General features: G+C 42.7%; 1 protein-coding gene across 1 annotated transcript in view; it reads right to left on the bottom strand.

The window, feature by feature from the left end:
* Positions 1-3,723, bottom strand: part of SETBP1 (SET binding protein 1) — a 362,547-nt gene extending 358,824 nt beyond the window's left edge. Inside the window, exon 1 of the mRNA XM_087439168.1 lies at positions 3,514-3,723. The gene's annotated coding sequence lies outside the window, so the exon portion shown is untranslated. The remainder of the gene's footprint in view (positions 1-3,513) is intronic.
* Between the last annotated feature and the right edge of the window lie 18,879 nt (positions 3,724-22,602).

The following is a 22,602-nucleotide window of genomic DNA, read 5'->3' as shown; positions in this document are numbered from 1 at the left end:
GTGTTAATAATGATTTACCCCATTCTTCTGGCAGGAGCGGAACTGAAGCAACTTGAAATGCCATCAGCAAAAAATTATTTATTTCCCATTCCTGAGCAGCAGAGAAAACAAGGTTTCATTGGCTGGGTCTGCCTTCAATAGTTTTCTGGTTTCAATTAAAACTTCAAGTCTCCAAGGGAAAAACTGGCATTTTGGAAGGCTGAGGCCCAGCCAAGTTTCAGTGTCTCCACAAGAATCCAGAAAGGATGTCCCATCCATCTAGCCCCCTCTCATCTTCCTCCTTTTGCATATTACATAGAAGCTTCAGAGCAGAGATTGAAGTACAACTAAAAATAATGGCCAGGTTGAAAGAACTCTCCTTTCTTAGACGCACATTTTCATGCCAGAGAAGTATTGATTCAGCCCCTAATGGAATTGAAAGTCAAGATAACAGCAGAAACACAATCAAGAATCCAGGGGGAAGTGCCTACCTATTTACTTCTCCTTCAGCAAACTCCTGCCTCTCCCCACTGACCATTTTCAACTAAATTCTGCAAAGATGCCAAGCACTGTTTCCTCTTCCCCCGCAACACTCATTTAGGTCAGATGATTTACAGTGTAACTTGCTGTGAATAATGCAAGTACATGACCAGAAGCCCTCACGGCACCAAGGGGCTCCTTGGTTCACTCAGGGATACCCCCAGGCTTCCCCTGTGTGAAGTCCAGAATTGGGCCTGCCAGCAGTGCCTTCCTATGTAACATTCTGATGTTAACATACAAAAGATCAGATTACACCCCTTCACTTGCCTAGCCCATTCATGAACATATAAGGCAGTTGATATTTTCTTCCAAGTTAGAAGTGGTCCCCTCCTAACAACATTGCTGCCTCTCAGCCACTCCTCCTTCGGTTCACTACAAGCCGTCCCCTCCCCCACCTCCAGTTTGTTTATTCCAGTGACACATCTATCCCCCCTCCCCCCCCAAGAGAGACAAGTCAGTTTCCCTCCTCTGGCTCCTGATCGCATTGGCTCACCACCTCCTCCCCCCAGCCCAGCTCAGGTTACTATAGTGGCCACAGCTCCCACAGCCCAGCTCTAACACCAATTCAATTTCCCAAGACTAAGACTTTTTTTCTTAATGGGGGAGGGGAGATGGTGTGCAAAGCAGCACTTTTGGAGTACCTGGTCTCCATATCTTCTCAGGCTACATTCCCTGAAGTTAGCAAATACTCTGTGTTCAACCATACTCTTCTGATCTATCCTAATGCCCTTCTCTGGTAGCAGGCAACTGTATTAAGCACAGAGGAAAACACAGCATCTTCAACTTCACTCCGAAACCTCAGACTCCCACGTCAGAGCAAAAGAGATCACGCCTACCTCCTAGAGTTTTGGGATGGTGGAAGCAAGAGAAAGGAGAGGGAGTGACCTGGGATTGTAAACTGGCTACATTTTAAAGTGCTACAAACTTTCTCCACCCTCACACGCCCCTGGCCAGTTGGCCCCGCCTCCCCATCCCAGCCAGACAACATCTAACTGGGGTGTGCAAAGGAAACTCTCCCAGACTGTCCAGGTCCGGTCCCAGGGTTGCAGATGTGGCCTGCACAGAACAACACCCTTCCTCCAAATCCTTCTTCTCTACCCCACTCCTGCCCCCCCACCGCACGCCCCCTACACACACACACACACACAAGTTTTGCAGATGAAGAGGTGTTTGTTCTGATGGGGCACATCAGATTTATCTGTATGAACTAAAGGAGGGTAAGAGACCAGGCGCGATGGCCACATAGCTTTGGTGACAGCTACTTTATGAAGTTAGTTTTTTGTACAAATCTACTGGAAAAAAAGAAAAGCAGGGTGAAGAGTAGAGGAATGAAAAATAATATGAGAAAAACAATATTAGTGTTTTCCTCAAGACCATGGCCTCCAACCAAACTTTAGAAAGAAAGGTGTGGATAGTGGTGTGTGGGAGCTGTGGGGGTTTGGAAGGAAAAGTAGCTGCCGTAGAATTTTGGAATAAACTGCCCTTTTAGAAGAGAGTTTCTGCAGGGATAAAGAGACTCAAATCGCTCTTTTTAGCGTTAGACGTCAACCATGATATTATCAGGACAGTTTATTTGAAGCGGAAACGAATCGGAAATCCTTCCCTCAACAGTCCTTTTAGACCGAGATACACGCCCTCAGAACCCGCACAGACACACATAAAGAATAAATGTAGCATCAAGGGCAATAATAAGACCCCCTCCCCGCACTTCCAGTACCCCTAGTCTCATCTCCTACTTCCAATTGCACAACTTTCCGATCCCCAAAGAAAATATTTCCAGTTGGATCCGATTTCAGAATTGTAAGCTGTGTGGATCGTGGGAGGAGGGGTGTTTGCGGCGTGTAGGGGAGGGGGACTAGAAGATAGCATTTCGGTAGTTACTTATTTTTTTAGAACCAGCATGCTCTACCGATCAGAAATTGCTATTACCCAACAATGCTTCCATCACAGACACCAAAAACAGCATCACCGTTATCACCATCTTGCTAAAGATCTGCCCAGTCCAGTTTACCTGACTTTGTCTCTGTGGAACTTCTCAGACAGTATTTTAGTCGAAGAGATAATGGTTTGAAAGACAAAAACAATAAATCGATACTGAAGGGCTCCCTTTCCGGAGTAATTTCCCACTGGAAACCACCGAACGGGGAAGCCTGCCGTTAATTCCCAAGCCCACGACTCCACTAGAAACATGCACAATGCGTGCTTTCAAAACAGCATTCATCTGCTTTTAAGGGAATTCCTGTCTTTTCAGAGTCCCAAAACCGAAGAACACGAGAAAGAGACTCAGATCCATTGATTAAGATTTTAAGAGAAAGACTAACACAGAGCCACGACACAAGCACACACCAACCTTCGCCGGCTGCACCACTTCTTCCCTGTTCTTCTTTCTATTAACGACACGTTAGATTCTGATACATTTCCCCCCAAAAAATCCAACTAGGTTACAATGTAGCTCTCTAGCTCCACTTAACCTGCAAGTTACAAAGAGAGCAAAAAAAAAAAAAAAAAATATCCTGCCGCCTTCCCACCCCTTTCCCTACCCCCTCCCCCTCCGAGTCCCCTCCACGAACGCCAAACCCGCCAGCCGGCGGCAGGACCGAGGGAGTGTGCAAAGGCGGGGGAGGAGGGGGAGAAACGGGAGGCGGCGAGGGGGGATCAGATTAGGCGAAACTCAATAAGCTCCCAGCCCTCCAGCCCGACGCTTCCACCATCGCCGCCACCAACCGGCCACTCCAAACGAGCCAGCATCGCTGCCCACCCGCAGGCGGGCCGGAATCGCGCCCACCCTCGGCAGCCTCGCCGGGACCGGCATCCCGCCCCCTCAGCCCGGTCTCCCCCTTCCCGCCCCGTGCAAAGTCAAAGCCCTGGCGAGGCGACGTTAACTTTTGCATGCAGGGCACACACACCGCCACCGGCCCCGGGCGTGCGGGGGCCCGCGGCGCGGCGGGAGGCTGGGCGCGGAGCTCCCGGGCCAAGGTCGCCGCGCGTGCTCACCCATGTCCCGGCGGCTCCGGCTCCGCTGGCCCCGGCGATCGCTCAGATCCCGGCTCCGGTCGCTCGCCTGAGCCCCCAAAGGTGCTGCTGCGGCAACTCCATGGCGATGAGCATCTGTCAAACGGCGAGCCGCGGGCGGGCCGCCCTCGCTCGGGGGGCGCCGGGGCCCCCGGGCGCGCGGAGGCGGCGGCGAGCGGCGGGCGCCCGGACCGGCCCCGCGCTTCCCGCCCTGCGCGGCCGCCTCCGCCGCGCCACCGATTTATGGAGAGAGATATCAAGGGGGAAAATGGCGTCTCCGGAGCCCGAGGAGTCCTGGAGTAATCACATTCACACACACACGCCCGCACGCACACACACTCGCACACAGGCGCGCGGCGAGCCTGGCTAATTTTAGCAGGAGCCAAAAAAAAAAAAAATTATATATGTATATATATCCCCGTCTCTCCGATCAATGCTAATTTTTTTTTCCTTTTCTTCAAAGGATGGATTGGAGCTTTAAAAAATGTTGCCGGGTTTGGGCTCGCAGGAGGCGGCGCGCGGAGGGCGAGGGCGCTTTTGCTGAGCTGTGCAGTTCGATCCGCGGCGCCGGGCGGCCCTGCCCGCCGGCTCGTCCGCCCGCGGTCGCTACTGCTGCCGCCGCCGCCGCCGCCGCCGCTCCATGGCCGCGCCCGCCCTGCGCCCCCGCCGCGTCCCCTCGCCGCCCGCCCGCGTCCCAGGCGAGCGCTGGAGTGGGGTCGGGCCCGTGTGCCTGCCTCCCGCGCCCTCTCCCGAGTCCCGGAGTCCTAGTGAAAGGAAGGGGGAGGGCGCGGGCGGGGGAGGGGGGAGGATCGCAGCGGCCGCGCGGCCGAGCCGAGCGAGGACCGCCACCCCGCGATCTGCCTCGGAGGGGGCGCGGCGCCCACACTGCTCGCCCCACGGACCGAGGGCCGGTTCCCCGGGTCGAGCCGGGGGAGGCGCAGCCAGTAAGGAGCGAGCGACCCTCCCTCCACCCTCCCTCTCGGTGAATTTCGGTGAATTTCGATCAATTGGAGGGAGTGGGGCTCTTGCCGGGGGAGAAGGCAAACACTTCGTGGAGGCCGACCGGGAACCCCTCGCCGCCCCTCCCGCTCCCCAGCGCCCTCGCGGCCCGGTGGCTCCTGCGCGCCGGAGTCACCCGCGGAGACTGGGCGGCCGCGGGCTCGGCGCCGGTTCCCGGGCTCAACACTGCCACTATCTGACACAACAGGGGCAGTGTTGGGGGCTGCTGCGCGCGGAGGCGCGAGATGTGATAGGCTCTCGAAACTAGGTGCATTTTTTTTTTAACCTGGTAATTACATTTCACTTTCAGGGGGTTATTTTTTTGTTATGCATTCAGATTCTTAGGTGCATTTCCTCTTTATTCACGAGAGTTGGACATTTGATGAGGGGAAAGACACGGACCGATGACAAATGCACGTTGGCATGCAGTTTCCTATTCAGGGTGGTGGAAAGAATAAGGCGGAATGTCTTCAGTTCATGCAAAATATGGTGGTATTTTAATCTCTTTGAGCGTTTGTATTTGGGCTGCAAAAGGGGACATTTCAGTTGCAATCTTAGGCAACTGAGGAATGGAACCTCTCAGAGACATGTCTACATTATGGGACAGATACAGATTCGGGAAGGTTTGAAAGTGGTTTTGCTTCAAGACCTCGGGGTAGAGTTTACTCAGAACTCGGATTCTGAGAGGACCCCTGACTAACACGTCCTCTGTGAGAGTTTTGGACGTTTGGATTGAGGAATGATTTGGTAGTCATTGGGGATGTCCCCCCATCAGCCACTGACTACCTGGGTTGGCTACTCGTCTGAGTTCTGTCAGGGGGCTTCTTCACTGTCATCACTGTTTTCCCAGGAATGCTGCAGTGAAGTGGGGCAAGGGAAACTGGGTCAGAGGACCCCCAACTACCATCCTGGTCCACGTCCCTGGATGGGGTTTGGTCTGGCTCTGAACAGATAGTTCACTCCCCTCTGGCCCATGTGAGATTCCATCCTCTTTTTTCAGAGGAATTTTCTAATTGGCCACAAACGTTTCCTCTGTTCCTCATCACTGCAAGACCTCCACTGGAACAACATTTCAGTAAGTCTTCTGCTACCCTTTATATTGGAATATGGTTCTTAGTGGGAAAGTAATGCTTAATTTAAACAAAAAAAAAAAAAACAGCAGGGCATAATGAGCTGACGAGAGAAGTAGAGATCAAGGCACAAAATATACTGTCAAAACAACCATTCTCTGTAATCAGATGACCTTTGCCCATTTCCTTGTGCACCCGGATTTCTGAAATCCTATACCAAAGTCCACAGAAGACTAAGATAGCATGTGGGCCATTTCCTACACTTTTCAAATGGAGGAAGTGAGCCCCAGAAATCAGAAGAGTTTGCCCATGATCGTATGGCTGGCTGGTGTCATCCCAGCCCAAGCTAAAGCTTGTTGACCAAGTCCTTTACCTTCTGTAATTTAGGAATAGTTACAGGGTCTTCCTGCCTGCATTGTTGTGTTTCTTTGAAGAGCAGCTCAGAGAAGAGCATGCCTTATTGAAAATTCACTGTAATAGATGGTAAGTCTACAAATTATAGGGCAGTGAAAGTTCACCTGGGAGTTCACCTAGTCAAACCCCATCATCTTAAAGCTGAGAAATCAGCGATAGAGATGCAGTGGACTCCCTGGGTCATGAAGTTAAGGAAAAACCGTGAATAGACTCTATGTCCCCTAACTTCTCATATTCAATATTCCTTCCTTACATGTAGCCCATCTTCCCATCACAAGAGGGGAGGGGAAGGAAAAGGGAAACTTATCTTTCTTTGTTTTATGTATCTATATATAAAACACATATATACATGTGTATATACATCTACGTATAATATACATTACATATAATATATTTGTATGTATTTTTATTTTAAATATATAATAATACAGTACTTTAATAATATAAAAATAATAATATAATTTTTAGTATATAGTAATAAAGGATTCCTGAAAACTAAAGCCCCACTTCTAAACGATATATCTGTTGACAGAATAGGACCTGTACTCAAATCCTAGCTAACTATCACAGGAATTCTTATCTTTTTTCCCCAATAGACCACTTATTGGCTATCTGAGAACCAGACCCTGAAACACAGAAAGTCTGCAGCTAGTAAAGGAGTTGACCTGAAAATTAGTGCCATGCGATTGTAAGATACCTATTCCCAGGGCCTCAGGACCATTGAGAAAATAAAGGGACAATCTGAGCAGCTTCTGGGAATGCACACAACATACACCTCTTAGTCGTACACAATTTCCAACGTCAGCATCTTACAGTCACTCAGCAAATAATTATGTAGCATGGACTATACTAGACACTATGGTAGCAACTAGAGGTACAAACTCAAGAATTTGAAACCTAGTGGAAGAGACTGGCATGCAAACTGCTAACTATATCTAATATATGGAAATACCAGAAAGGGGATGTTTACGAAGTACATGGAGCACAGATGCAGAAATGGTAGGAGGAGGGTGAGTTCAGAAATCATGTCCTCTTTAGAATTGCTGCACATTTATTATCTATTTAACATACATATTTCCTTTTCCCTTTTGCACACATATACCTTTTTTTCTATAACCTGTTTTACGAACCAAAGATAAAACTTTTGAGGACTGGGCTGTGCCTTGCGTGGACAATGTCAATAAATGTGGGCAAGAATAAATGTTCCTCTGATCTCACCAGATAGCTGATTTGCTTCCAGCTGGGCTGTTGCTCTGTGCTCTTGGCATCCTCACGCCAAACCCGTGAAATGGCCATCATGAACCACCCCTCCTTGCCCCAGGCCCCGCACCAGAGATACTGCAAGGATCTGCAAGATGATCATTCCCTACATGACTTGAGAGCCAGATAAATGGCAAGTATGTAAGCAAGGAATGGTTCGAAGTACAAGGGTAGATCGTGTCATTCTCACATCTCTGAAACTAAAAGCAGAAAGAAATGAGTCAAACCTAACTTCTTCCTTTATAAGAAGTTGAAATCAAGTAGTATAATCAAATTCTCAGAGCCAGTCACCTTCCCTTCTTGGGTTCAAATACCGTATTGATTCTCACCTTTTTGGATATTGAAGTGGTATTATCTAATGTAGAGCTTCTCAATACTTATCATGAATCAGAATTACTTGGGGGAATTACTGATGCTTGGGACCCATTTTTATTTAATTGGTCTTAAAAATAAATGCCCCGGATGCTTCTAATATGCAACCAGCATTGAGAATTGTGGATCCAATAGAAAGGGCATGCCCCCACGATGTGATCAGGATACTTGCTAAGCTGCTACCCTCTTAGGTAGCATTAATAGAAGCTGTACCTAACCGAAGGTGATAGCTGCAGTGAACTGTAGAGTGACTGGATCATCTTTGGAGTTTGGGGGCGATTCTGGAAATGTAGAGATTAGGAGAATGTTCCAATGACCCAATGAAAAGACCACAAACCAGATTGTTAAGGAGACTTAATTTTAAGCTTATTTGGCAAGTCCCCTCATCTCTCTGACCCTCAGATCCCACTTCTGAAAAAGGAGCTGTAGAATTCTCTCTATTTTTGATTCCAGTAGGACAGTGAGAGCATATTGTGAACAATTGAAGAGGGATATGAAAGCTGTCCTTAAGTTTAAGAAAGGCTTCAGGGAAAATAGGGATTAGTTTGCTTGACTCTGCTCTGGAGGGCATAACAAGCCCCAATCAGCTCAGGTAATGGGGAGGCAGATCTCAGCTCAATATTTGTAATGGAAAACTCTGTGATTGGATGGAAGATGAGAACAGATCATCTCAAATAGTAATGAGCTCCCTGTCATGAGAAGTATTCCAGAAAAGATTGTGTGCCCTTATTTTTTACTTCCCTCCAGCCACAATCTGTGAACTCCTTGAGGTCAATGGTTTTGCGTTATACTCTGTATCTCCACTGAATAAAATTGTACCTGGAGCCCAGTATGTCCACTAAGGGTTGGTGGAATGTCAAAAATATTTAACAATCAATATGACATAGGGCCAATCAGTCAGAATGGATATTAACACATGGCTCTGCTCGTCCAGGTGATATCTCTTTAGTTTTTGGATCCTGGGGAGGTTCAGGAGGGACAGAGTGATACAGTGAGGGGCATGGGGGTGAGTTTGGAGCAGTGGTTATTTAAAAATTCTGATATATTCACACCATCATGCCTACCTATGTATATTGGATGAACATTGGTCCTATATCATGAATGAATGAATGAATCAATCAATCAATAAAGGCTACAATAGAGAGATAGAAAACAGTAGACTTGGATTCTAGTCCTGCTCTGCCATTAACTGGCTTGGTGAAGCTGAGCACATTATTCAGCCCCCTCTACCTCAGTTTCCTCCTCTATAAACTGAGAACTGTAATCACGCCGTAAGGTATCAATCATCATGAGACTTACAGAAAATGTCAGATATAAAGTTATATTGCAAAGTTAAATAATTCTGTTCAAATGCTGGTTTCGATTCTTAAATACAATGTGGACGTTTAAATGACTCCCTACAGATGCAGCCTAATTCTGCCACCTCTGAGGTCCACATCGTATCTTTCTCTTTCAAGGAAGTGAGAAGGTAATTTCCACTCCTGATTATTCTCACCCCAGCCCCACTTTGGAAAGGGCTCTTCTCTCCAGTGGCTTCCCCTGATGCTACTGTGGTTGCTAAGCAACTAGGAGCTAAGCAGGAACAAAATGTAATTGTCCTAGGAAGGGAATTCCAGGTCTGACAATGACTGGATTGTAGTTTTGAAATCTTTGCCTTCCTGGCTGCAAGAAATTCACTAAAGGAAGCTTCCTTGGCACATGGTTTCTCGTGAGGATGCTCCAGGACAGTGGCTTTCACTACTTGAAAGGCAACAAGGTGCTGGGAGGAGTATTCTTCTGGGTTTTCATTCTCTGCCTCCTTGGCAGATTTTTTTGTCACTGTGACTTCAGAGTGCCCCAAATCTGCAGCAAGATTTGGAATGTTACCAATTCCTAACTGAGCCTTAGGAACCCAGCTATAAGGAGTTTATGTTTATATCACTGTGTATGGCACAGGAGCCAGAAGGAGATCCCAAAGGAATACCACAGGGAGATGCAGGCTCTTCATTCCCCCTAAGAATCTACCTACTTGGGCCATAACAGGCAGAGGGATGCACAGAAAGGTGTTGTAGGGATGGCTAAATTAAATTGAGGGAAATTTATTGAAAGGATACAGGGGAACCTCATGGAAGGCGAATATAAGAAGTACAGCCAAGCCTCGCGGGAACTGGGAAGTTGCCAAGCAGCTCCTCTGTCTCTCTCTCTCCCTCTCCAGGGTCACACTGACTCTTGCCTGTGCTTCTCTCTATCTATCTGCTCCATTCTTACCGAGACAAATTTTCTCCACAAGATGCTTGGTTTTGCTCCTTCACAACTTTGGCATCTGACTTTGGTTCCCCCTACCCTCCATGACAACTCTCAGCTGCAATCTTTTCTGTGGTCCCATTTCCTCATAGAAAACTATCTGATTGCCTCCCAGTGCATCAAAGGTGTGCTCCTGGTCCTTATGACTGAGGCCAAGGGGCTGGTACACACATTACCCTCCAGCCTCAAGCATTTCTTCAGGAGGATTATGAGGAATATGGGCTGGACTATGATGGGACATGGGCTGGACTGGCCCTCCAAGTGTGTTTACAATGAAGAGGGAAAACTCTCAGCAAACTTACATGTTTCCAATACCAAGGTCATCTTGTGATGTGGGAAGAACCTGGGCTTTGAAATTAGATGGGCTTGGTTTTGACTCACCCTGAGAAAAACTAGGCAAGCTATCTCTCTGGGCTTCAGCTTCTTCATCTGAAAAATGGGCCTACTGATATAGCATCAACTCTCTAGGGTTTAAGTGAGGATTAAGGGCAGTTAAATGAGATAATGTATGACAAGCACCTTTGTGGCTAAGATCACGCTGGACGTTGTAAGAGTGCAGCAGATACATGGCATATTTTTTGTCAATCAACTTTCATTGAGAATCTACTGTATTTGACCTATACTTGGTACTAGAGATATACCAAAAATCAAGATATGTTCTTTACCTTGAGAACTTTCGGTTGAGTAAAAGAAACTCACGCATCTTTAGAAGTGGGACAGTCATTCCACCCTCTTCATTTATTAGTGGTCAAACCTGAAGAACAGAGAGATTATGGCTTATTCTTAACCTCTTACCCAAGATCAGCTATTAATAGCAGGCGAGTCCTCTGTACACAGCACTTTCCTACCCTCATGCAGCTTGCAATCAATTTTGGCAGACAAGATTACATGTGAACCAATAAATTAAAAATGCAAGAGATAATACAAAGCTATTCTTGCTACTGACATATAAGAAGATGTGGGAAGGATTCCCTCCTAAGAAAGAGATTAGGTGAGATGATCTTTAAGGTGCTAACTATCCATATGTTGCTGTGAAACTAAGAGTTGAAAAGAGAAAGATCCAAGTAAGCTGCAGTCAAAATAGAAGCACTTATGGTTATCTTGAACTGCCCTGAAAAGAAACATAGGACATAGATAGAGAGAAAGCACGATAGTCCAATTTGGGTAACTCAGTTTACCATGGAGTATTTTATAAGCATGTGGAATTATCAGCTCATTATTGCTGGCTGGATTTGGCTCTTGGCTTGACCAATGTCATATGAGCATTAGAGAGACATAATGCTCCTATGAGGAGGATAGCTTTTAGAATGGTAGGAGGACGGCCATGAGCAAACATTAATTTGAGCCCTGCTTCTTGACCAATGAGTTTATTCTGATTTCCGGGATTGGAATCCACAGAGGCACTCTTTACCGCTTGATAGTTAAGCTATTCATGTCAGTGCACCCATCAAATACAGTACTATGAATCCTGACACTAGATAGATCATCGAAAACGCCATTTGGTTCAACCCCAGTTTCAAATGAGTCAACACAAGGGCCGTGAAACTGGACCAGCTGAGGAAGCTGAGACAAATGACTCATAGTTACACAGCCAGTGGTTAGTGGAACTGGGATTTGAAGCCCAGTAGTCTGCCTCCAGAGCCCATCTCGTATTCACGGCTCCATCCAACCACTCTATTGAAGTATTACCTAGCCAGGAAGCAGCAGAGACACCTGGATGCTTCTTATATCACCTCTTTAGAAAGTATTGAATGAGTTTGTTGATTTCAGCCTTCTGAACTAAATGAATCACAGTAACATTGAAACTTCAAATTATAGAGCTCGCTGGTTTGGTAGAGATCATTTGGACCAAACAGTTCATTTTGGAGATGAGGGAAAACAGAACCAGAAAGATAAACTGACTTTCCCAAATTTTCACGCAGGTGACAACAGCACATTGTACTGCACATCCAGAGCCCTTCCCTTTGTACTCAGCTCTCAGGGCTTGGTTATCCCCTCTGCAGACCAACTCATACTGGGAAAAAGAGAACTGAGAACTAGGAGGTTCAGCAAATGAGTGCCCTAATGAACCTTCAAAACAAGGATACCTGGACATGATCCCTTTGAGAAAATAATTTGGCATACACATTTGTGAGTGTCCATTTTTACTCTGAATTGTGGCCCAAAAGAAAGAAAATAGGGTTGAATGCTTCAAAGTTATACCGATATTCTCTCAGTAAATACTCAAATTTTTATTTTGTAATAATTGATAGTAAGAAGATGCAGTAGAGGAAAAAGTAAAAGAAAAAATATTTTGAGAGGTTAAGAATAGCTGTAAGTATGAACTTATATATGAGGTATTTCTGAAAATTCTGAAAAAATTGGCAAAATTCTTTTGCAAAGCAAAATCAGTTCTTGCAATGTCATATATTCGTAGTGACAGATATAGGATCCATCCATCCATCCACCTTGCAAGCTACTGGGTACAGGGCATAATGATAGGCACTATGAAATGTATAAAGAAGGATAAGATACTATCCTAGCCTGGGAGACACTCTCAATCCAGACAGGAGCTCACAATCTTTAGTTTCAGGTCTGCAGAAAAGTGGGTTGAAGACGATTCTGAGTTCGGTCAGAAACGATGACCAAGTACAATCATTTTCATCTTTGCTAATCCATTACCTCAGTTAATTTTACCAAGGTCATCGGCTTTGGGACATCTTACATAGTATTATAAATAAACAAGTTCCCTTATAGACAATAGCACGGGTACCCATAATTGATTATATTGTCTATAATCAATCTGTGTCATCCGTTATTTAAAATGAGGAGAAACTGATGTGCAGAAAGAATGTTCATCGGCCACTGAAAACTTCTTCAATCAATTAAATTGTATGTGTGTGTATATGTGTTTCCATTCTGGTCCTCAATTTCTCAATAGTTAATTCTTTCCTTCTAAACAATGAGATAATGTGTGTAAAATACTGATCACAGTGGCTGATACATAGGATGTCAAGTAAGCAAATGGGAGTGGTTTCCACGTCATCTTATCTGCCTAGATTATCTTTCTGTCTCTCCTATGTGAACTGTCATTTCTTTAGTTCACTCAAAATTCTGCTTGTGGTGATACATCATCCTTTGGAGATCATTACTGTCTGCATCTAATGCTTTAAACACTGGAGCAATCTATATATGATTGCAAAGTTGTGATACATAATGCAGTTCTCTCAAACCAATACACCCAAGTTTAAAAGAACAAAGGAGAAACAAAATGAACAAATTAATAAGATTTAATTTTGTTTAACCTTAGTGGATAAGATAAACCCTGGCTTGTTTATATAATGCTATTCTTTAAATAAGGGTGCCTCCCTATGAAAGTGGTGATTAAGCCTATTCTCTACGTGGAACACAAGACTGATAAAAGGCAATTATATTTCTTATCTAAAGATTCATATATTGATTAGTTGTGCCAGAGTAGGTGTGAAAAGGGTCAGAGCTTAGTGCTATATCTGTTTAGAAGGTGTGGCAGACTTTGTGGGGAAAGCTCCCTGAAAGCAGTGGATCAGTCATATAGGCAGGGTAAGCTCCCAACAGTGATATCAACATTTAGTTGCAACTGCAATAAAGGGTCAAAGATGAAGTTGCGGGTGTACCGATAGGTAGGCAGAGCTTGGTGATAGTGAAGCCAGGGCAGCAAAACTCTGCAAGTAGCATCTGTGAGATCTATTCAGAGCCTGAGAGAAAGAGGAGATTGCCAGAGTAAGACAAGGACCCAGATCTGGCAAAGGGACACGATGCAAGTCAGGTCATTAGAAGTGGTAGTCATAATAGAGGTGAAGGCAAAAGTGGAGTCCTCTGAATGCTCTGTAGAGTGGTGATGTCCAAGAAAGTATCTATGGCTCTGAAACTCAAGCGGAGGGATCCTGGTGGTCAGAATAGAGGCCCTGTGGGGGACTGAGTCCTGTCCAATGATCAGTACAGGAATAGATTACTCTGGCGGGGAACCAAACATTCAGCACCAGGGCATGTTAGGCTCCTCCAACATTACTTGCACAATGACCAGGTTCTAAGCATCACCCTATTGGTTCAAGAGGAGAATGAAAAGACTACTTAAGTTCTTATTTAAATCCAATTGATTTGATGCCTGGAGTGGGGTTGAACTTTTATGTGGAAATCAAAGTGTCTATTGTGGAAAGATGAGGAAGACATCAGCAGAAGAATTGAGGTGGCAGGGTGAGAGATGTTGTTAAAAAGGTCCTTATACATTATAAAGGCAATTTCATTTGTATTAGGATACCGCTTCTATTCAAGGTCCAACTTTTAGTTAGTTGGCTTAAAGAGTAAATAAAGGAAAATCTGTTACCTTAGAAAAAATCAGAATTATTATATCACTTGTATGAATACAAGTGTTCTATCTTGCCCAGTGGATTTTAAGTGAATCAGAACAAGAAACAAGCACTTTGCTTCAGCGATTTCAAAGTATTCATTGGGTACCAACTACTGCTAGAGATTTTCCTTACCCTAGATTCCTGTCTTGCTGCAATTCTTCCCCAACAACTGATGTCTCACCCACAACCTTCTGCATAAACTACTTTTGTATTCATCACCAATTCCTTTCTACAGTGTCTGTATAGGATGCTTGTCTGGCTAGCTCTTACCACCCTAAAGAAGGACTGCCAGAAACATGGGGTCCTGGCCACACACAGTAAGAGTCAAGAGACTATGCCCTTGATGGGAAGGAAAAGCCCAGAGAGGAAGAGCAGGCTGGCTTAGGACATTCAAGAGTTCTGGCCAGAGGAGGCAACAGCTAGTTTAATCACCTTCTACAGTGGTAGATATCAGATTCTTTGCCACCTCCAGCCAGGTCCCTCCCACCCATATCCCTCTCTACTCTGTTATTTATATTCGCAAGCTCTCTCTACCCTCCTACATGTCTCTGCTGGATAAGCAAAACTTAAGGTTAAGATTTAGGATGACTTCCAGTAGGCTTTTAGTTATGTGGTGGGATGAATAGACTTCCACTTCAGGCTCTCATGGAATAGCTTGTATCATACCTGCTCACCCACTGAGATCAAAGAACACCTGTTTGAGGGTACTTGAGAGCAACCAAGGAAGCCAAAACATGAAGTTCTGGGATTCCCAAAATGCATTGAGGAAAGCCTGATATTCTGCACTGTTTCTTTCCTCAAGACATTTGCTGACTCAGAAGCCCCACAGGGAGCAAGAGTCTGAGAAACCAAATGGAAAGTAGTAGCTAAAAGTAAAAAAGCTAAGTACTGTCTGACAATATCATGAATGTGGGAAGACAAAAATGTAGTTTAGGACTTCCAAGGTAGCCAGGACTTGAAGGGCCAAAGTCATAGAGAGAAATAAAATAAAGAAGTAAATTCTTGTACTGCTTTTCCTCTTGAAGAAAGTAATGATTCCTAAGCAGCATGTAGCAAGAGGTTGAGAGTTCAAGAATAAAACACACTAAGAGGTTAAGAAGCTAGACCGAGCTTTCTGAAGCCAAAATTATGGGAAGAAAAATATTATAGTTCAGGCCACACCAAGAAGAAGGGGTTCTTGTAAATATTCCCAGGCTTTTATTTGGAAAGCTTGAAGGCTGTCATCTTAGCAGTAAGGATAAACAGACTAGGTCTTACAAAGATAGAAGACTAGCTCCAAATTAATTCAATATCTGATTAAATTAAGGTGAACTGCCCATAAAAATCAAAAGTACATTCTCTAGAGGAAAGTAGCATTAATCAGAACTTCTGTAAGTTTTATACACAATGTTTAGCATTCAATCAAAAGTTATTAGGCATTCAAGGAGATGGGTAAAAGAAAAAAGAGACAATAGGAACAGTAAAAGTTAATCCAGATTTTGGAGTTATCAGACATGGACTATAAAATAATTGTGTTTAATGTATTTAAGAAAAGAAAAGTTGACTAATTTCACTGGATTCATACTTTTCATTAAAAAAAAAAAAGAGAAATAGAAATTCCAGAAGAAAAAAACTCAAGGACAGAAAGTAAGATCTCTATAAATTGATTTAATGGCAGACTAGATACAATTGAAGAGAGGATTGGTAAACTGGAAGTTAGATCAATAAAAGATATCCAGACTAAAGCATAGACCAATAGAAAATATGGAAAAGATAGGCATGGAGCATGAACTATATAGCATGATTTAACATATTTCAAATGATTAAAACATTTTAAAGGTCAGAGAATGATCTATGACAAAATGGAGTTAACTAGAAGTTAATAACAAAGAGATAACCCAGAAATAACATAAAATCCCATACGTTTGGAAATTAAACAATATAGTTCTAAATAACTCATGAGTCAAAGAAGAAATCACAATGATACATTAGAGCTAAATAATAACTAAAATCCAACATATAGAAACTTTTGGAATGCAGTTAAAGTGGTATATGGAGTGGAATTTATAGCCCAAATTATATGTAATAGAAAAGAGTAGAAACTGAAAGATCATTGATCTCATTATTCATCTACAGAAGTTAGGGAAAAGAACAGCAAAATGAACTTGTACAAGTAGAAGGAAGAAAATAATAAAAATAAGAGTATAATCATAGCCGAAATTAATTTTAAAAAGACAGCAAATATACATATCTAAATTAACAAGCCCAAAGATAGTATTTTGAAAAAGGTTAAGTAGCTTCTTATACATTCACATGTAGGCTCATGACTCATAAGTTTGAAATAATTTTTCCAGGTAAAATATACCCAGGTTTTCCCACTACTGACTTGCATGCATGCATGCATTTCTGAGATAATTTGAGCCACTGTTTAAATGGAAAAAAAAAAGCTTTGTGTTTTGCAAAAAAAATTATTGATGCATTTATTTTTAATTATGTATGTTTGAATTCGTAAATGTGTTACATAAATAATATTCTTAAATGCATACATATACATATTTGTGAATAAGTTGTCAATTCAATTCAACAAATATTTTTGCATTTTCAATGTGTTGGGCACTGGAAGTAGAGTAGCAAAGAAGATAGGTATAGTCCTGGCTTTCCTCAAGTTTATGGGCCAATGGTGATGCTTATGTGGAGAAAGAAAAAAAGAAGAAACAAAAGAAGGGAGGGAGGAAGAGAAGAAGGGTACCTTTGCTCATACTTCAGAGACAAAGGCAAGAGGAGGTAATTATATAAATTAATCAGACTTTTATCATTTATTTTTGACCTCATAACCCTCTCTTTTCTATTACCTGGTTAATTCAGATTAATTATCAGTTTGGACTTGGTATGGACCACATGTCTCAGCTCATTCTTATCTTTATCTGATTTTGTAAACTAAACTTTTCATAATTTTATATATTCTCCCAAAATCTTCATGTGAATAATTTGCATGATTTTTAGAGGAAATGTTCTGAATGAAGTCATGGCTTTTAACACGATATTAAGTGCAGATTGGGCATTGAATAAATATTTGTATTAAATAAATATTTAATATTGTGGTATCACCTTATATGCTACATACATTACAGAAATCTTAAGTTCTTGAAAATTAAAATAAACATTTTTTAACTTAAATAATAATAAATAAATATATACATATTTGAAACACAAGAACTAAAAATGGAAAATGCTTGTCCTACATAATGCAGTAGGAATATTGGAGCCCAACTAGACTTACCCTCCTTTCTATGGCATTGCTTATCCTATGTCTTATCCTCAATCTTTTCTTTCTCTTCTCTGCCTACCTACGAATGGCACCTTTCTTTTGGGCCTTGCTCAAGCCTCAGCTCCTCCCAGAAGCCTTCCACTGAAGCCTTTATCCTCCGAAGAACCGTTGCGCTTTCCATTTTTATCACTTGTTGGCTCTTCTAATTTCCTACCAGTTTCTCTAGGTATCTTTCTTCAGATTCATATCTTGTCTCTAACTGGAAACTCCTTCAGTGAGGAGACATCTACACTAGACACTATGAACATACAAACAAAGCACATACCCTTCCACCCTCCCACCACACACACACATAGAGCTCTGATGGCTTCCAGTCCAGCTGTTGCCTAATTCTTCATAGGACTTGTGGTAGGTACTGCTAGTTGTGCCCCAATATCAATTCACTCATTAGTCCCCAAAATAACAGAATCTCTACATTTATGATGAACACTAGGAATAAAGATTATACTTCCAGCCTCCTTTGTAGTCTGGTGTGACTAGCTGATTCTGGGTGATGTGATGGTATTGAAAGTGGTATATGAAATTTCAGAAAATGTCTTTCCCGGCATTCGTTTTCTCTACTCCAATACCTGGAATTCAGATGGTGCCATCTTGGACTGCGAGTCTACGCACTAGAAAGCAACCAGGTAAAAGGAGCCTGACACTAGAGCGCTATAACAGTGCAGAATCATCTACCCGGATTTTACATGACAAACTACTCTCTTGCAGTTTCTGTTGGTTTAGGGTTTCCTTTACTCATTGTCTAACCTACTCCTAACTAATTAGGGCCCTTCATCAGGATGTTGTGCAGATATTCCTCTACCTCAATAAGCTCATAGTGTAGTAATAACGACTTCTCAGTATTTTAATGACCACATTAGACAGAGGTAAAATTTCATCGTGCTTGAATTCCAGTCATCACATATTTCTTAGTTTTGATTGGTTCTTTAACAAGGAAGAATTTATACATCAAAGGGCCCTTCCTAGCCCAAATTATGTGCCTCATCAAATGAAATGACTATCCATAGATTGATTTAATTATGTTAAGATATGGTCACCAGAGGTTTCCTGTTAAAGTAGTCATTTGTGCCTGAATGAATATCCAAACTTACACTTTAGGTTAATGTCCAAAAGGATCTAAAATTGGCAAATAGGGAGTATCAATTTTAGTTTTACTTCTAGAATAAAGTTTCAGTTCTAGAGTAAAGATAACCAGTAGTTAGCTGGACTTCTCTCTTATGACAAAGTGTCTGTGATGCAAATCATGAGTTACTCTTCAGAGTTACTCTTTTGAAAAGAAGATTTTTTAGGGGATATGAGACTCCCTCTTGAGAACTCCTAGAACTGCCGGGAGTTCCCCATTGCAGCTTCCCATGCTCCACACCCTTTCCCAGACTCTTTCTTCAGTTAATATTTCCCTACTTTCTGTTATGTTCCCTGAGCTCAGAGTACTCTATTTTTCAAGGCAAAACTAATAATTGTATTAATTAATCCATCATAGACTGTTAATGACTGCCTTGTATACATATAAGAGTGTTAAGACCCCCTCTCATTGCATGTCCCCTACATGCAATGAGAGGGTACCAATCCTACCCTACTCTGGTTAATAGGGAAGGTAATTGTGTGGGAGCATTTCTTGGAACAGTCTCTGGAGTCCCAACTCAGAAGCACCTCTCTTATGCCTTGATAGTATTCTCCTTAAGGGGACTCCTTCGGGAAACCAAAATTGGGAAGGGAAGGGAAAGTGTAAAACTAGGGCCAGCTAAAACTTAGGCATCTGGCCTGACCATTAAGTAAACATATTGATTTGCATCAACCTGTAGGAAGAGCAACAATAATTGGAAATCCAGCCATAGCCCTGAATAGGGCAAGAGAGGCCTCTGGAGACTGCAGGCTGACTTGGGTTTGTCACTTAATGAAAAATTCAGAAGGTCTTGGGTGGAGGTTAAGTAGTTATTGAAAAGTGATGGGGGTCTTGGAATTTGTGCTGCATCCTCTCTAACATTTACATTTTATGATTTATACTTTTTAAAGAATTATTTTATTTTAAAGAATTAATAAAGTAAGATGAGGGGAGAAATTCTGAGAGTGAAGCAAGGAATTGAAGGTAATGGTGAATTGCCAATCCAACCATGTGTTATCTTTAGTCTTTGGGAAAATATCATATGTATAATGTATGAATAATGTATAATATGTATAATATGATATGTATATTATGAATACATACGTATAATATGATCTTTAGGGAGAATGACCTAAAAAAAATTTGTGAATTTCCCCATATTTGTTTGCATCTCAGTGATAATTTGGCATAATAGAAGTTCTGGGCTGTTTAGGTCCAAATTTCAATTTTGCCTCTCACCCTTTACTAGTTGTATGACTATGGGCCCATTTCTTAACATTTTTGAGGTTCAATTTTCCTTTCTGTAAATAATATCTGCTTTCATCATTGTTATGAAATTTAAATAATAAGCTATATGCAAACATGTCTAGCACATTGTTCATTTCTAACCCTGTTACAATGTTCAAATCTCAACCAGATGCCATTTGGAGCAGATGGAGGGCTATCCCTTGATTCTATCATGAACCCACCAGCCAAGAACAGGCAGAAGAACTGGTGATGATGTCAGGAGTTTTCACCACAGTTCTGAGGCTGAAACATCCAAGATCTTCTTTCAACCCAGCATTATGGTGAAGGCGGACGTCTCTCTGGGCACATCTAAGCCTCAGCTTGGTGAGGGGTAGAGTAGATGGTCCCAGGTTTCAAGTGTCCTATAATTCTTTGCACAGCAAGCTTTTGCTTTTGTTATTTTGTTCAAGCCGCTGCAGCAGATCTGACCCAATTTAGCTTTTACCATTTCCTCCTTGCAAAAATGAAGCTCAGGGAAGGCCAGGGCTATTGGGCTACTTGCAAAACTTGCCTGATGTTTGCCTGCCTTCTCCCAGCTCCTGAGCACCATAAAGCCCAGCTTTATCCAGGCCCTCTCAGTAGCTAGTTTGGGTTGGATGTCAGGGCTCTTTTATCTCTGTTGTTGCTGTCTGGCCAGCGAGCTGATTCAGTGTTAGTTGCAACAAGTAGTTGCCTACTCTGTGTCATATTCAGCTTCCTCCCAAAGAGTTCCCTTCTGGTCTCTGCATGACCTATATTCCCACTTGAGTCAAGCCTCAATGCCGCTAGAATTCATCTCACAGCTGAAATATATAGATCATCCAGGAGAGACTAAAGGGTGGGGCCATTTACAAGCACCATCCATTAATCAGCACACTGGCACAAATGGGTTATCAGATTAGCTGCCTGTATCCTTGGAAATCTGGAGGTCAAGCATGGAGCGGAAAGAGCAGGATACAAGGCTGGCATAATTAGATGAGGGAGAGAGGGAAGGAAGACACCTGGGTTTTGGAGCTCAGTCCTAGGTGACTCTCTGTAGTGGGACATGTGGAGGAGCCAATATCAACATAAGGCAACTGGTTTCTGGAGAAAAGGACCCTAAAGATACCATATTAGTGGTTAATCATGAGTAGTAGGAAGATGGACAAATACTCATTTCTTCTTTGCACTTTTCAAATTCTCTAAAGTATATAATGTGACAAATGTCATAAGGAAGGTGTTAACTATACTTTATAGGAATTTTAAAGGTTGAATTTCTGTGATTCCATGCCTGGCCTTTTGTGGTTGAGAGGAGGAACAGAGTGACTGTCATAGGTATGGTTACAGCCTATGTAGGCTTTACTTCCTTCTTCATGGTTTCCTTATATTAGAGTCACCTTTATTTGTTTGCGTCTGTGACATGTGTATGTCTCTCATTCCACTTTCACCCCCCGAGCCCACTTTTCACCCCTTAAGATGCCCCCACTTTAGCATGACACCTTCATTCCACCTTCTCTAGCAGCATCTATAATACAATCACAATTATATAAGTAAAAGACTGTTTTTAGAATATTTCTTTTTCCTGGGAGAATATCCTTCTATCCGTAGATTGAAGTTGAGCCTTGGCCAATTTTAGTGAATCAATGCAGGCAGGACTCTTGGCTAGAAATCTACAGTTGACGGATTCAATTTCTGACTAACTTTTTGCTCTATGTAGACACATGTTGTCTGAACCACCTTGATCAGATAATTCTGGTAATAAATACATTTGATCAGACACGACTAGTGTTGCTATCTACATGGATCCAGCTCCTTTGTTCTTTCTGCAGCAATTGCCTGAGGCTGTGAGTTTCTGACTGGCAGTGATTTGGTCAACCATGTTATTGCAGCCAGCTGCAGGTTGAATCCAGGCAGCACAAGCCAAAATGATCAATTAAGTCAGGATGCCCAAGACATGAACTGGAGTTCTAGCTTGGATACCAAATATCTAGACCTCTCCCATCCACAGTTATCTCCTTGACAAAATGAGGATAAAATTTCCTGCCTACTTAATTACCCAACTTACTGTCAGGATCCAATTAGGTTGTAAATGTTGCAGTTGTCTTAAATTTAAAGTGCTATATGCGTGGATGGTACGTTAATCAACAGACTGGCCATCACACAGTCTACTCAGATCAATTAAGATCAGCCATATCAACCAAGCCTCAGAAGGAAAAGCTGGTTACCATGTAAAAACTGCCTACTTAAGGGCCGTCTCTGGTGTCCAATTTGCCACTTTTCCCCATTTTTACTCCTGTTTGGCCCTGGAAACATTGCAAGTGATTTCCATCTGATTTAGGAAAGTAATGGAGCAAAGAGCCTATCTGTAAACATAAAGAATACAATGGGAAACATTATGTGTGTATATAAAGAAAGAGAAATAAAACCAGGAGAAAAAACTTTACAGCTTGTCTCAAAAGAATTATAAAATTAGTGGATGAAGGGTATGTTGTTACATTTTTATATTTGCATTTTGCCAATGGAAGGCCTCATAATATTTTTATTGTACTTGTAGATTTGGCTCTTCTGTCTGTCACATGGATTGAAAGCTGAGCCTCTGGAATTGGGGGCTGCTGGGAAGTGAGCCAATTCCAGGGATGGGAGAAAGTCTGA

The sequence above is a fragment of the Ceratotherium simum genome, chromosome 14, assembly GCF_057802395.1.
Source record: "Ceratotherium simum simum isolate JZ-2026a chromosome 14, ASM5780239v1, whole genome shotgun sequence".
Taxonomy (NCBI): domain Eukaryota; kingdom Metazoa; phylum Chordata; class Mammalia; order Perissodactyla; family Rhinocerotidae; genus Ceratotherium; species Ceratotherium simum.
This window is presented reverse-complemented; position numbering and strand designations above follow the sequence as displayed.